The sequence below is a fragment of the Nipponia nippon genome, unplaced genomic scaffold, assembly GCF_047370975.1.
Source record: "Nipponia nippon isolate SJK-2023a ecotype South Korea unplaced genomic scaffold, ASM4737097v1 scaffold_9, whole genome shotgun sequence".
Taxonomy (NCBI): domain Eukaryota; kingdom Metazoa; phylum Chordata; class Aves; order Pelecaniformes; family Threskiornithidae; genus Nipponia; species Nipponia nippon.
The window spans coordinates 40,479,279-40,492,975 of NW_028262413.1; the positions used below are offsets into that span (position 1 = coordinate 40,479,279).

Consider the following 13,697-nt stretch of genomic DNA (forward strand, 5'->3'; position numbering starts at 1 on the left):
AACCCATGAGCGGTATTTTCCATTTATCCCCCAACGGCACACGCCGATTCTTCCATTCCTGGCTCCCTCTGCCCATCCCCAGCTCTGCCTGAAGAACAAAGACATCACGGCCCAGCTCCAGAAACCTCACCCACGCCTGGCCTATGCTGCATCCTATCGCTCTGCCGGGAGAGTCCTACCGAGAAGAGAAACCCACCGGCAAGGACCACGGACACCAGGACTTGGGCTCTTCTCCCTGCACAGCCGAAAAAGATGCCTTCCCTTCTGGGTCTGGGCTGTGCAGGGGAAAAGATCCAGCCGAAGTCAACAGCTACGCAAACAGGGGAAAGGGCTAAGCCACAAAGGGACCCGTGTGTAGCCAAAATCCACCCCTGGCCCAAAGATGGACCTTGGGGACCCTCCTTCCACCGCGACACTTAAAAAAAAAACAACAAACAGAAAGCAGAGACCTGACGGCGGGCTGCCAGGGACTCTCTAAATGCAGCGGGTATTTCACAAGCAGGGATTTACTGGGGGGCTTTATCCGCCCCCTCGCCCCCCACCCATGCGCGCACGAGCCTGGGACGCTCCTTCCACTGTCCCCCATCAGTCGCTGCCGCCTCCCTCCTTCATGGGGGGGCCGCCTCCGCGCCTCCCCCAAACACCCGCGGGCGCACGCCAACAACGGGGGCGAAAATGAAGAATTTAAGCGCCAGTAAAAATTCAACCGCGGTTTCTCTCTCCCGGAAACTAAAGGCCAAATTGCTCAGTCCCTGTCTCAATCCCCTTCGGGGGGAACTGCTCTGGGATAAGCAAACCAAGCCCACGGCCTGAAAAATTTACCTGAAAAATCAGCTCAGAACAGGCGATTTTGGGGAGAAAAAAAATTGAGGAGTCAAGGGTGGTTTCTGACCAGCCGATCGAATAGCAAGGTGAAAACGCTTGCATCGATCCTTTGTAAGAGTTCACATGTAGACACAGATTTCCACACTTCCATTTTATTTCATAAAATTATCTATTTATGTATTTATATACACACACGCAAAGACATTTATTACATGTGTGTATATATATATTTTTTTCCCCTCAGTTCCTCTTTTTATATTTTCACCTTTTGCAATTACAAAAGCCAGGGACAGAAATACCTCCTGGGTTCTGCCAGTGCAGAAACACTCCCACCAAACAGATTTCCTCTAACACGCTGGTCGAATGATTCCTCCTGAATTATATTCATTAGGAATTTGAATGTTTCTTTCCTCCATCCCCCATCAAATCAGTACTCTGGAATAAATGCATTCATCAACCACCTTGCTCAGTTCCCTCCTGCTTTGTTCAGTCTAGTTTTAAAGCATCTCCACTGAAATCGTTTGCACCTGACTCAATGCTAGCGTACGGAAGGGGGAAAAAAAAAATAAATAGGAGAAGAATTGAGTGCCACTCACAATATTGTGGAAATAATTGGAAAATTATTTCTTAAAAATAGCCAACATAATAAAGGAGGGAAAGGACTACATTCCCTCCTCCCCACCTCCGATCTCTTCCGCAATTTCTGGGATTGCATCGAGCATACATATTCCAGATGGGCTGGAGAGAAGGAGGTTGGATCTTAATGACACGTCTTTCGCTGCCTTTGGAATGAATGATTCATTCGGATCTCGCCGAGACTCGGTGCCACAGTTGAGTTACATTTCTAGAAAATCCGTATCTTTAATTCTGGCGCTGCGTGTGGGACCCAGCAAATCATGGAATTACTGCTGTAACTTCAGATTAGTAACGCTTTCTAAATGATAGTCTAATTCCAGGCCTTCATGCTTTTCAGCGTTCACACTCACACAGCCTTTTCCCTGGGAGGCTTCCTGCGGAATTAGTGCTGGCGTCTTCGTCTTTCTCTGCCCTTTTTAATTTCTCCAATGACTTCTCATTAGAATATATAATAACAACAGCTCCTCAGAACTTTTCTTTCTCCCGGTATAGCCAAATTCAGGCTGAGATCCTTTTTCCTTACTGTGGTTATGGCGGTGCTTTGCTGGCCCTGGAAGGGTGCACAGGCATATTTAGCTTTGCGGGCCTACGTGGCGTCTGACGCCATTACCCCGTGCAAGGGAAGGTGGAAAACCTGCCTCCGAGGTGCGCGGGGCTCCCGCCTCTCGCCGTCCCCGCACGCCGGTGGGCGCGGGTGGCTCGGCCCTGCGGTGCTACCCTCTCCCCTCGGCCGGGGATGCCCAGCCGCAGAGAAAAGGATGGAGCCGGGTACCACCTCTCCGAGCGGTGGGAGCGCGGCAGCATCTTTCCCCCCCTCTCCCCATCTCCCCCAGCATCTCCCGGGGGGACGGAGAGCCAGCAAACAGCCCACTCGCAACCCCAGCCACGGGGAGCTTTTTCTCTGCAGCGTCCCCGGAGCTGTCACGGCCCGTGTGGGATCGCGGCAGCGTGGGGATCATCCCTGCGGGATGCGAACGGCCAGCGCCGGGCGAGGGGCCAGCTGGCGGCGATGCCCCGCGCCCTGTCCCGGGGTGCCAGGGGGCCCGGGGGACCCTGGCCCCGGGTGCTCGCCCCACGCCAGCTGGGAAAATGTGCTGGGGAGGCTCGGCGGAGAGCGCGGTGCTTTGCGTCGCCATGGGAACGGAATGCAGATTTGCCAATTGCTTTTTTTTTTTTCTTTCTTTCTTTTTCTTTCCTTTTTTTTTATTATTTGCCAGACATTGTAATACATATTATGGTTCAACTTCTGGGGCTTGCAGCGGAGGTGAGGGAGGGTTTGTGCTTCCAAAGAAGCCCCGGGGCCGGCGGCTGCACGCCGGAGGGGTGCACCCAGCAGCAGGACCCCTTCCCTGGGCATCCCCCTCCCCGGAGACCCCCCCCCAGCTACGGACAAAAGCAACAGCCACCGCACAAGAAAAGTGATCGCATTATCACCAACTTGACCTTCCAAAGGGAGGCCGGGATCAAACCCAAAGCCGAAAAAATAGAGAGAGAGGAAGGAAGAGAGGAGAAAAAGGAAAACATCCAAAAGCCGGGGTTTTTCGAGGTCTGACCCGCAGGCTGGGGCGGGGGAGGATTTCTTTGGGGAGGGCGCTCGCCCCCTCCGTCCTCCCAGAGCCGCGACGCCCCGCAGCCTGGGGGCGAATTTCCAGGTGCCTTTAAACCGAGTGTTAAACCCCGGATTTCTTTGGCGATGAAAGCATCCGCGCCGGGCTCGCCTCCCTTTCCCCGGCCCTCCCGCCTGCTGCCGCGGAGCCTCGGGGCTGCCGCCGCCCGGCGCGGCCCGACGGGGAGGGCGCGGAGCCGCAGCCCTTACCTGGAGCCCCGAGGGCGGCGGGTCCGGTCGCCTCTGCGCCGCCGGTCCCGCTGCGGCCGCTTCCCCCGGGCGAGCAGGTCTGGAAGTCATTTCTACTTTCGGTTATCTAGCTTTATGATGGCTCCACAACACTCATACAGCTAGATAACCAAAGACAGAAACATCCCTCCGTCGGGGATGCCGGCCATCCGTCCGTCCGTCCGTCCGTCCGCTCCAGGTGCGGGCACGGCCGGGGCAGGGCGGCCGGGAGCTGCCACCGGGAACCACACACACACACATAAAAAAAAAAAAAAAAAGAAAAAAAAAAAAAGGGAAATAGAGAAAAAGATAAATACGAGGCGGAGAGGACGAGCCGGGGCTGAGCCCTCCGGGCGGCACCGCCGGCTACGGGGCGGGCTGCGGGGAGCCGGGCCGGGCCGGGCCGGGCCGAGCTGAGCCGAGCTGAGCCGAGCTGCGCCCACCCGCGCCCGCCCGCGCCCACCCGCCGCGGCTCCGGCCCGGGCGCGCGGCGCTGCCGCTCCCGCCCCGCTGCCCAACTTCTACTCCCCTCGCCCGGTGATCGCCCCCTTTGGGAAGTGACGTCACGCCGCGCACAGCCAATCCCCGGCCCCGCATTTAAATCAGCGCCCCTTTTCCCGCGCTTTCCAACCCCGGCCCGAGCGGGAGAGGAGCGAGCGGCGGGACGGGACGGGGCGGGGCGGGGCGGGCGGGCACGGCACCGGGCGGGACCGGCCCCCCCGCCCCCGCCTCCCTCCGCCCCCCTCCGCCCGCCGCGCCTCGCCTCCCGGCCGGGGCTGGAGGGGCTGCGCCGCCGGTCGCTCGCCTCCTCCCGCCCCGCCGGGCCCCCGCGGCAGCCCCTCCGCTGGGCCGGCAGCCAGCACCCCTGCGCGGCACGGCAGCTAACTGCCCTCTCCCTGCCCTCCACACTGCCTGCTCTCCCCTTCCCCTCTCCCTTTCTATTCGCCCCTTCCCCGGCCTTTCCTTTTCCCCCTCCTTTTCCCTTTCCCTCCATTTTCCTTCCCTTTTCCCGACCCCTTCCCTTCTGCCTTTCCCCGGTCCGCACCACGCCATGCCCCCCGCTCCCACCTTATCTCCCCCCGCCCCAGCAGCGCCCGCCCCGTCCGGGCTCTGCAGCCGGGGCCGCCCGAAGGGCCCCGTCCCCGCAGCCCGGCGCGGGGCCCGCCCGTCCCGGCACCCAGCCGGGGCTGGGGACGCACCCGCTGTCCCGCACCGATCCCCTCTGCTCCCCTTTTCCCCCTTATTTTAATTATTTCCCCTCCAGGTTTTCCCATTTCCCGCACAGGTTCTTAACGCCATATGCCTGTAGCGACGAATCCGGCACGTACAAATAATAATAACAACAAGAATAATAATAATAAAATGCCAGGAGGAAAATATGATTATCTGGGGTGCTTATCTGACCTACTCCGCATGAAAAAAAAAAAAAAAAAGAAAAAAAGAAATAAAAATTGTATTTCCTCGCCGCTTCTAAACATCGCCTTCCTTTAAATCCGAGGCGAGGGTAAGATGTGACCTGCTGCAAAACGAGGGATCCGCGGAACGAAGCGATCGCGGCGGGAGCAGCCGCGGCTGAGCGCTGCCTGCCGGTCCTGCCGGCCCCGGCTCCCGGCCAGCTCCGCTCGGGTTATTTATCCCTTCCTCTCCTCGCCTCCCCCCTCCCCTTAAAAAAAAAAAATAAATAAAAATGAAATAAATAAAATCTACGAGCTCAATTAGGCTAAAAGCTAAAGGATCGGCGCTGCCAGCCCCGCTGCGAGCCGGCGCTGCTCCCGGCGCGCCCGGCCGCCCTGCCCGGCTCCCGGGAATCGCCGGTTCCCTTCTGCCTCCCGCCTAACGAGGAAGGAGCCCGGAGGAGCCCGGGCCGCCCCGACGGGGCTGCGGAGGGTGGGGAGGAATCTTTGCTCCCTCCCCAGCCCCTCGGTGCCTTCCCCGCGGCCCGGAGCCGCTCGGGAGGGGGCTTGGCCGGGGTTTATTTTAATCTGCCCCCGAGAGAGAAGGGGAAAAACAATTGCCACGACCCGCATCTCCTTAATTTTCCGGCCCTGGATTTTCTCCTAATTTATCACTGCCGCTGTTAGGGCGATCGCTGCCGGTGCGCTCCCCGGCTGGGGCGGGGGAAGGCGCCCGGCCGCCCCGCCGCCTCCCCGGGGCAGCCCGGGGCCGCGGGGCCGAGCGGACGCGGGGGGCTCGCCTGGGCCGCGGCCCGGCCTCAGTTTCCCCCCCCACGGGAGGAGGCCCCGTTACTCACCCGGCGGCGGGGCTCCGCCGGCAGCCTCCCCCCGCTCCCGGGGCCGGTCCGGCGGCGATGCGGCCCCGCTCCGGCCCCGCCGCAGCGGCGAAGGGGCCCGGCCGGGCAGAGCCAGCCCCGCCAAGCCGCAGCTCTGCCCGGCCGCCGCCGTGCGAGGTCTCCCGCCCGCCGTGCCGAGCCCCCGGGCCGCCGTGCCGCTCGGGCGAGGGTGCTGCGGGCGAGGCACCGCACCCCGCCGGGCTGCTCGGCGCTGGGGTCGGCGTCCCCCCTCTCCGCCGGGCAAAGGAGGCGATTTTCTGAGCAGAAATGTATATAATATTATTTTTTTGTGCTCTGCTGCTTTTCGGCAATGCCTTGCTCTGCTCGGAGCCCTCGCCTCGATCCGCTCCGTGCAGGCAGAGCCCCAGCACCTGGGAGAAAATTGCGCCTTGCGCTTGGGGCATTTTGGTTTGTTTTTTGGGGTTTTTTTTTTTAGGCTTTGGGGTTTTTTTAGTTATTTTCTTTTTTTGGGGGGTTAGGGTTGGGTGTTTTTTTTGGCGCAATTTTAGCAAGATACGTACAAAATGGCTCCTTGGCACAGCGCGAAGCACCAGCGAGCAGCCTGGGAGGGATCGGCGGGGGCTGCCCGGGCTCCGGGGCTCCGGCGGCAGCGCCCGGAGGCAGCCCCCGTCCTGCCACGGGGGACCGTGGGCCCGTCCTTCCCCTGCAGGCACCCACGGGAGAAAACACCCGGCGGCTGCCGGCGGCCCGACGGGACGGGGAGGGGCGGCGGGGCCGGCGCGGCTCTGGCCATGGTGCTGCACCGCCCGCCGGCCCCGCCGCGCCCGCGGACCTTCCGCGCTCACCCGCGGGCGGCAGTGCCCCGCCGCCCGCTCCCCCCCTCGGGCGACCCCGGCCCCGGGCAGGGCGGGAGAGCCCCGCTGCCCGCCGCCCGCCCGGTACCGGGCCGCCCCTCAATTATTTAACGTGATCGCCCTGTAACGAGTCCGCTGCCTTCCCCTCTTCTACGTCCTGCACGTCTGACGTCACTTTTCTTTAATTAGGAGAAGTTATTTTTAGCCAACCTGGAGTAACCCCCCGCGCCTCGCCGCCTTGAGCTGCATCTTCTCTTAATTGTTTTTTTTTTTTTTTTTATTTGCTTTTTTGCCTTTTTTTTTTTTTTTTTGCTTTTCCTCCCACAATCGGGGCTTCGCCGGCTTCGCCCAGAAGCGGCAGCTCCCGACGGGCGCGAAGGAAGCGCGTTGCTTTGTTTAGCAATTAAAAGCCGCCTCTGAGCAAACCCCGGCGCTGAAAAGGCAAAAAGCGGCGGCGTCCCAGCCCCCGGCTGCTCTTTTTTTCTCTCCGGCCGTCGGGGGCCGGGACCCAGGCGGGGACGGTCCGGGACCCTCCTCGCTCGGCGGGGCGAGGTGCTGCCCGGCCGGGGCCGGGGGTGCAGGCACGTCGAGGGGATCCGGCCAGGTGCGGGCTCTCAGGCCACCTGCACTGCTATGATTCGGGTTTCCTTAAGGCTGAGGCCTAAAATGCGTTTCACTTCCAGGGAGATACGGGAAAAAAAAGAAAAGAAAACAAAACAAAACCCAGACCCCAAGGAAATCAGCGTTCGCGGGAAGGGAAGGAGCAGCAGGGAAGAATGAATGGGAGAAAAAAAATGGAAAAAGCAAAAAATAAAAGAAAACAAAAAAAAGAAAGAAAGAAAAATAGAAAAAAAGGATGAAATAAAATATTATTTTTTAAAAGCAAAGCAAAGAAATACAGCAAATGGAAAATAAAATAAATCCTCCAGCACCAGAAGCCGGTGGCGGATCGGGGCAGGGGCAGCGGCGGCCCCGCTGCTGCTCTCGGCGGTAAATCCGAGCAGGGGAGGGGGCTCCCCGCTGCCCCCCCCCGCGCCGGGCGAGGCCTCGCAGCAGCCCCCGCTGCACCGGGAGGAAGAACTTCCCCGGGAGCCCGGCATTTCTCCCGCGGCCTAAAGCCTGGGTGCCCCCGGGAGGCTCGGCCTCGTCCAGGCGTTTTGCCCGGTGCCGCCTCTCCGGCTGGCGAGCGGGGGACGTTTGGGGGCAATCCGGCAGCCCCCCCCGGCAGCGCTCGGCCCCGGCTCCCCGCCGCCCCGTCGGGGCTCAGCCCGCCCCAGGTCCCGCTGCCGAGCGGCCACGTCCCGGGCAGCCGGGGAGCGGCTGCCGGAGCAAACGCGGCCCCGGCAGCCAAAGGTCCCCCGTGTCTCCCGCTCGTCCCCCGCCACGGGAAGGCCGGGGCCGGGGAGCGGCGTGGGGCGGTCCCGGTCCCCGTCCCGCGTGGTGCCGGCACCTGGAGGCGCCCAACTTCCCGGCGGGGACCGGCCCAACTTCGTCCCCCCCCCGCCTCCCCTCCCTGCCTCCCTCCTCCCCCGCGGCAGCCCGTCTGTGTGTCCCCCCCAGGGGCAAAGTCCCCCCGCGCCCTCCCGCCTCCCCGGGGCCGCCCCGCCGAGGCGGCGATGCCCGGCCGCGACACTCACTCTTGCAGCCGTGCCGAGGGCAGGACGGCGGTCTCCGGGAGAAGCGGGCGGCGGGGGGCTGACCCCCCCCGGCCCCGGGCGGGCGGGCAGAGGGGCGGGCAGGGCTGCTCCCGGCCCAGCAGCGGCCCCCGCGGCCCCCAGCCCCGGGTGCGGGCCGGCGGGGGCGGCGGGGGCGGCTCTGCCCGAGCTCCTTGCGTCTTCCCGGCTGCTGCCGGTGCCGGCTCTGGTCGCTGGCCAGGAGCTGCCGCCGCCGGCAGGCTCTGCCCGCACTGACGTCAGCCCGGCAGCCTCCTATTCACTCCAACCATGGCGGAGAGGAGGAGGAGGAGGGAGAGGGGGAGGGGAGGAGGCGGGGGGAGGGAGGGGGAGAGGAGGAGGACGGGAGGAAGGCGGCGGTGGCGGCGGGGGTTGGTGGCTGGCAGGCTCCGCCGAGCAGAAAGCGCAGCCCCTCCGCCTCACCCCTTAATTACCCCCCGGGGACGGGGCTGCGCGGGGGAGGGGGGCCGTGTCCCGTGTCCGTGTGTCCCCCCCCACGGCGGGACCCTCTCCCGCCCGCTCCCGCGGGGCCGCCGCCGCTCACCCGGGCGCCCCGTCGCATGGCCGGGCACCCCGCTCTGCCTGCCGGCCCCGGGGAGCGCTTCTCGGGGGGGGGGGAGAGCCGGGGCCGGCCCCCCCCGCAGCCCGGGGAGCCCCTCGGCGGGGTCCCCGTTCCCTCGAGGAACCCCCCCCCCCCCCCCGAAAGGGCTGCAGCCCTCCCCTGCCCTCCGCCGCCCCGGGCAGCTCCCCGCCACCGCCCCCCGGCCACCGCCCCCGGCTCCCCCGCCCCCGCCCGGCCCGGCCCGGCCCCGCACCACTGTCCAAATGCTGAACGTCCCCGCGGCTCCCGGGCCCGGCCCGGCACGGCCCGGCACGGCCCGGCCCGCCCGCAGCCGTCGGGCAGAGCCGGGGCAGCGGCTGCCCCCGGGCTGCGACCCCGCCCCCGGCGGTGGGGGTCCCTCCTGGGGCCGGGCCGGGCCGGGCCACCCCCGCCCCGACGGCCGGGCCGAGCCCCGGAGCCCCGGAGCCCCGGCGGCCGCAGCCCCGCTCCCGCGGCCGTGGCGGGCTGGAAGCGGGGCGCGGGCACGGCAGGTACCGCCGGCGCTCCCCTCCTCCGCTCCCCTCCATTTCTCTCTTCCTTATCCTCTTCTAGAATTACACACACGGTGCATCGCCCGCAGCCTTTGCAGCAAGGCAAAAAAAAAGCCCCCAAACCCCCCAGCACCAAGCCCCTCCCGGCACACCTCGGCTCCGCTCCCGACCTCTCCTCCTCTTCCTTCCTGCGTGTAACCCGGCTCCTATTTTTTTATCTCCGATTCACTCCACCGGTGCCCCGGAGCGGCTCTGGGGAGTCTCTCGCCGCCCCGATGAATACACAGGGATCCCCAGACAGGTTTTCTATGTAGGAAAAAATAAACCGATCGAGCTCGAGAGGTCTGCAACAGCCGCACACGCCGCCTCGCCTTTACATTCGGGTTTTTAAATTCCCCCGTTATTTTCCTTTTTGCATCTGCGAGTTGCCACGAAAGGAAACATAACCCCAAATGCCACCGCCAGCAGAAACCGGAGCTCGTTGCCAAATTCCGTAGTGTTTTATTTTAAAAGCAATTAAGTAACACCATTTAAAAAAAAAAAAAAAAAAAAAAAAAAGCGTCTTCTCCTCTTCCCGGGGAGTGTAAGAAATCCTTTTGCTCACCCAGAGTCGAAAACCTAATGGCATTGTCGTTAAACACGAAAAGGAGAATATTAAGAAATTGCAACACTCCCTCCCGAGCGCTCCCCCCCCCAGTTTATTTGCCCTAATAATTAATTCACAAGAGCTTAACTTCGGTGTAACCCTGGCGGTCTTTTCATTAAAAAATCCCCGCGTTTCCTATTGAATTAGCTCTGCTCCATTGTCGCTGAAATGAAGACGCCAAACCAACTTTTACCCTGAGCATTTTCTCACCAGCCCAAAGAAAAGTCTCTCTCCTTTTTCTTTTCTCCCATTTTTTTCTTTTTTTTTTTTTTCCTTTTTTTTTTCCTTTTTTTTTTTTTTAATTCAAGCACCCAGGCGATGGACGTGTCCTGCAATTTAACTACTTTCAAATTCTTTGTTCGGGTCCCACCGGGGCTCTATTGTCACCCTATTGAGAGAGCTTATTGCCAAGTCAAGCCTGAGCGAATTGAGACACACACGGGAGGAGCCCCGGGGGCTGGGAGAGGGCTCCGCGGGCTGCTCCGCCCGGGGGGACCCCGGCCCAGCCCCGAGGGAGCGGGCAGGGGCCGCCTGCAGCCCCCGGGCCGGGAGAACCGGCACCGATTTCCCCGGGAGCCGCAGCCGCCGAAGCGGCCCCGGCCCCGCAGAGCCCGGGGGGGGGGGATGGGGCAGCCGCGGGCCTGGGTCCCCCCCAGGATCGGGCTCCTTTGCACCCCCAAAGCATCCCCCCCCCGCCCCCAGCAGCACCGGCAGCTCCCGGGCTCCGGTCCCGGGGCTGCGGGCAGGAGGGGGACTTACCTCGGATGCCCGCCGTGCCGCCAGCCTCCCTCCCTCGCCGGTTCTCCCTTAATCCCGAAAAGGAGGGTCCTTCCCCCCCGCCCCCCCCCATCCATCCCACCCCCGACCCCTCCACCTCGGAGCCGGCTCCCGCCCGCCTCCCCTCGCCCTCTCCATCGCTCACTTTGGGAGCTCCGGGGCTCGTCTCCCGAGCAGCAAAATAGCGGGATGTGGGGGGCTGCTTTTTTCTTTTTTTTCCCCTTCCCCCCCCCCGCCCCCTCCCCAGCTTGGAAAAGAGGGTGCGAGCTGGAAAAGGGGGGTACGAGCTGCAGGGAAGGGTTATTTCAGGAGGGGAAAAAAAAAAAAGCTGAAAGAGCGGTGCTGGGCACGGATTCCCACGTCACCCCGTACCTATAAAAATTGCCCGTTTCTCCCGTTTCTTGGCTCCCGGGGTGGGGTCGGCTGAGGTACCTCTGCCTGCGGAGGGGGGGGGGGTAAAACCCCGTTAAAACCAGCACCCCGTTAAAAGAGGCTTCCTCCAGCCGGGAGGGGAAGGCAGAGCCGGGGGGATGCTGGAGGGCAGGGGCAGTTTCTCTGCATCCCCCCCCCCCCCCCGGGGTGCTGTTTGGCTGCTCCTTGCTCCCCCAAAACACCCACCCGGAGCCGTCCCCAGGCTTTCGATGCCGGGGAGCGATGGGGGTTTACGGGGGTCCCACGCCGGTGGCAACGGGAGGAACGCGGCGGGGCGGGGGGGGGCGGCCGCCGCCCCCCCCGCCCCGCCGCGTTCCTCCCGTTGCCACCGCCGGCCTCTCCGTCGTGCCCCGGGGGAAGAGGAAGCCCTTGACCCGTGGCCCCGGGGGCAACGGGGTTAAACAAAGTCCCACCGCCCCATTATCCCACCGACAGCACCGAGCCCCGGCAGGGAGCGGAGTCTCCAAGGAGGCTGGGGGGGGGGGGGGGGGGAGAAAGTCGCCGGGCCCCGACGGCGCGCACGGGGATGGGGATGCTTCCCCGACAGACAGACAGACAAAGAGCCTAGGGTATAAAAAAACCCAAACAAACTACACACCCCATCCCGATTTATGCATACCAGCCCTGCTGAAACAGCGGATTTGGGGGTTTATTTCGTTGTTTTTTTTTTTTTTTTATGGTGGTGATTTTGGTTTTTGGCCGCGCCTTGCCGAACCTCCCTGCCCGCACCCGCTGAGGTGCAGGCAGCCCCGGCCCGGTCCTGCCTGCGGGCAGAGCGGCGGGGCTTGTGTCATCCACCCTCCCCATGGCGCTGCCGCCCGCGAGGGCTTCAGAAAAAATGAAATATATGTATAAAAAAATAAAGCGGGGAGAATAATTTCAGGGAAAATTTATTTTTTTCCGCTTGCGGGAGGAGGGAATTTTTTGGTGGGGCGGGTTTGGATTTTTTTAAAATGTATTTTTTTTGCGACCACGATAAAAATAGGTATATCAGAGACCCCAAATAAGAGGAGATCGGCGTTAACATAATGCAGCGGAGGAGAGAACATGTCCCCCGCACCCGGCTCCTTCCCCAGAGCCACCCCGCAGCCGGGGGGGTCCCCAAACACTTCCCTGCTTCGCCCCAGCGCAGCTCACGGCTCTTCCCTCCCGCCCAGAGCACCCGCAGCCCCGGAGCATCCCTCCCCGCCGGCCCCGCAACCCCAGCTCCCCGCCGTGCCCGCGGAGGGACCGCGAAACCTCAAGCCCCCGGTATGGGGGGGGCTGAGCACGGGCATCCCCCGCGGGGCCGGTGCAGGGCTGGGGGGGTTGCACCCCGGTTTTGGAGCTCCGCGGGGGCCGGGAGAGGCGGCGGGGGGGTCACAGTGCCCGGTGCCCCCCGCCCGCTGCCCCCGCGGGGGCGCAGAGCGGGACGGGCCCGCGGCGGCCCCCGCGCCCCGACGGTCCCGGCCCCGTGGGAACCGGCCCGGCGCCACCGGCAGCGGCGGGGCCGCAGCGCCACCTGGCGGCTCGGTGGGGCACGGCACGGCTCCGCACCCTGCGGCGCCAAGGTCAGGTTGCCCGCGGCCAGGAGCCACCTTCCTGGCCAGAAGAGCCCTTACGGGGGGGCGGGGAGCTGCAACCCCCTGCCCTGAGCCCAGCACCTCCTGATCCCCGCACCCTGCACCCTGCAGCCCCTTCCCTGCACCCTACAGCCTGTTACCCTGCATCTTACGGCCTGTCACCCTGCACCCTACAGCCTGTCACCCTGCACCCTGCAGCCTGTTACCCTGCACCTTACAGCCTGTCTCCCTGCACCCTACGGCCTGTTACTCTGCACCCTACGGCCTGTCTCCCTGCACCCTACGGCCTGTCACCCTGCACCCTACGGCCTGTCACCCTGCACCTTACAGCCTGTCACCCTGCACCCCGCAGCCTGTCACCCTGCACCCTACGGCCTGTCACCCTGCACCCTACACTCATCTGTGGCTCTCTGGCCACTGCTCTGTCCCTGCTCGCCAGGCTGTCCCCACCCGTGCCACACGCCCCAGCAGCGGGGGCTCCCGGCGGCCCCCACAGGCACCCCACGCACCACCCACCCCGGCCGGGCCGGCGAGGGGACCCCGCATCCCCGCTCCCTCCACGCCGTCCCTCGGAGCTGGGAGGTGCGGGGCCGGGAGGCACGGAGCCGTGGGCGGCTGGGGGGCTCTGTGCGGAGCCCCGTAACGGCGTGACGTGAACCGAGGGGTGGCTGCGGGGAGCAGGATGGTGGCTACTGGCCCTGCCACCCCCCAGCTGGGAGCCCGGGAGCGGGATGCAGCGTGGGTCCCCGCAGGACCGGGGTGACGCCATGCGGGCCCCCGCGCTGCTGCGGGACCGCTCCCCCTACCCCACTCGCGTTACAAGCGCGACCGGGCTCCGGCTCCGGCTCCGCCCACGTTTTTCCCGTTAAAAACACGAGTATAAACGGGGGTGACCGCGGCCGACGGCAGCAAAAATGGACACCGCCACCGGGCGCTCCTGCTACGACCGCGGCAGGACTCGAACCTGCAATCTTCTGATCCGAAGTCAGACGCCTTATCCATTAGGCCACGCGGCCGCCGTTACCACCGCCTTCCCGCGCGCCCTACTGAGCCCGCCACGGCGGACCGTACCACGTCCGCGGCGGGGGTGGCGCTGGGGGGGAGAGGCACGGGAC

The 13,697-nt window shown here is 64.0% G+C and overlaps 1 long non-coding RNA gene and 1 other non-coding gene across 2 annotated transcripts in view; both read right to left on the minus strand.

Annotated features, from left to right (window-relative positions):
* LOC148050288 (uncharacterized) overlaps window positions 1-3,600 on the minus strand; it is a 35,956-nt gene extending 32,356 nt beyond the window's left edge. Inside the window, exon 1 of the long non-coding RNA XR_015701343.1 lies at window positions 3,278-3,600. This is a non-coding gene — a long non-coding RNA (uncharacterized LOC148050288). The remainder of the gene's footprint in view (window positions 1-3,277) is intronic.
* Window positions 3,601-13,525: 9,925 nt separating this feature from the next.
* TRNAR-UCG (transfer RNA arginine (anticodon UCG)) lies at window positions 13,526-13,598 on the minus strand. The gene has a single exon. It is a non-coding gene; the product is annotated as a tRNA-Arg (tRNA).
* Between the last annotated feature and the right edge of the window lie 99 nt (window positions 13,599-13,697).